A 1,979-nucleotide genomic window follows, 5' to 3' on the forward strand; every position below is an offset into this window, starting at 1 on the left:
TGGGCCTTTTCTGTCTTAGATTAAGTTGAAAACGCAAACCACAGCCAGCTTTTGGCAATTATTTCTATAAGACCAGGTTGCGCAGAAGTCCTTAAATACAGAGATATAAGAAATGCCGTTGGATTACATCGTACAACAACTACGTGGCAGAAGAAGCAGTTGTACTGTGCACATGCAGTGTCTGGCAGCAACGCTAGGAGACTGCTCCTAGGACTACAGGTACAGTGTGCTTGCAAGTAGAATGAATTGTTGACTAAACAGACTCATTTGGCAATTCACTTGTTTGACGTGGTGTTTTTCTCCAAGCTTAACCATGGATAGATCACCTTGATAAAAATGGAGACAAAGACTGTAATGATTGTGACTGAGTTCACAGTAGCCTGAGGAATGCTCTACTGTAGCTCCTCCAGGGACTCGGTGTCGGCTGTGATGTAACTACCTTCACTTTCTAGCCCTGCCCTCCAAAATATGGTTTTGTTATTTCTTTTGTTAAGTGAAAATTAAGATTCAGAAGCAGAGTCAGCAGTAGTACTTTCAACAAGAGACTTGTAAATCTGAGAGTTCAAAAACTTTGGACATGAATCTCTCAGCATCAAGGTGTAAATCTCGAGCTGAGCATCTTCGTACATGTGAGGGTTCGCTTCCAAGAGATTTCTGCTGATCACCTCTCGAACCCGAGAATTGAGACTGACCTCTTTTGGTGACAGGATAGAAATGTAATCTTCATAGATGATCCGGGCCTTTTCTTCAATGACTCTTTTATTCTGCTCTTTCTTTAAGGCTTCGCAGGCAAGCCAGAAAAGGAGGTTCTCTTCGCTGTACTCGGTGCGTAGGAACTCTCTGAAGAGGTTTCTTCCCTGGGGGCTTTCACCATCTTGTCAAAATTTTGAGACCAGGACAAGACTTCATCAGCAGTGGGGTTGCGGCATTCCTCCACAACCTGGGCATTATCCATTTTGGTGGTCAGGGCTGGTCTCCCCGCACTGTCTCCTCTCTCCTCCTTCCAAGAGCACCTGCAGCAACAGCACCAGCAGAAGCAGCACGTGTTGTTGGGTCTCTGGTTTCCAGGGGCTTGAGCCACGGCCGGAGTGTCTTCAGTTTGTGACTGCTGCCGTTTGCTCATTTCAGCTACGTCACTGCCCAATCAGCCAGTTGTCTGCCTGGAGAGTGGGCAGCGCACCTAGGGGTCCAGGGACGCGGGCGGGCAGCTCGGTCCTCTAGTGGCGCTGGTGCGCTGCCATCCGCCTAACATCAGCACCCCGAGAGCACAGAGTTTTATGTAAAGAGGCTTCAAAAATTTTTCATTAAAAAGTGAGATTTTACACAAATCTGTAAAGTAATCTCATACGTATACATTTTGAAGTAGACACATTTATTCATATTCATCTAAGTTTATTATATTTAATATTTGCCTGGGGAGATATTTATCAATCTTCATTCATAAGACCCAAATCATGTATTCAGTGTAGACATTATTGTCCAATTTGATCACATTTAAAATTTCACAAAATATTTATCACAAAACTGGCAACAAATGTAAATTAATTCCTGAGGTGAAGGAAGATTTTTTGAAATTCTGATATGCTGTCATATAATAAATATTATCTAATATTTTCTTCAAATCACTCATGACTGCAATTACCTTGAGATGCAAAACAAAACAAGAACAAAAGAAATGACTCCAGCATACGAATCTCTTCTTCAAATGAGCTTTTGTTCTTATACAAGGCCATGGATCAATTACCATCTTTATTCTAAGCATCTGGTTCACTGCTTTGATTTAATGAAAGGTTAGTTTGACCCTATAGTCAAACTGATTTTATTAAGTAGTACAAGTAAAAATTATTGCCTGGAGATTATGGAAAGCAGGATTTCTAAGGAGAAGAGCTCACAACCTGTCAAATAACTGACCTTGGCAAGCAGATAAAGTTGACTTAACCTTAACTACTGTAGACAATGTGAAGGAAAATAGGTTTCTC

General features: G+C 41.7%; 1 pseudogene; it reads right to left on the reverse strand.

Annotated features, from left to right (window-relative positions):
• Positions 1-500: 500 nt before the first annotated feature.
• Positions 501-1,138, reverse strand: LOC101655052 (annotated as a pseudogene).
• Between the last annotated feature and the right edge of the window lie 841 nt (positions 1,139-1,979).

Source organism: Echinops telfairi, unplaced genomic scaffold, assembly GCF_000313985.2.
Source record: "Echinops telfairi isolate 266 unplaced genomic scaffold, ASM31398v2 ScPeMD7_11;HRSCAF=52, whole genome shotgun sequence".
Classification (NCBI taxonomy): Eukaryota; Metazoa; Chordata; class Mammalia; order Afrosoricida; family Tenrecidae; genus Echinops; species Echinops telfairi.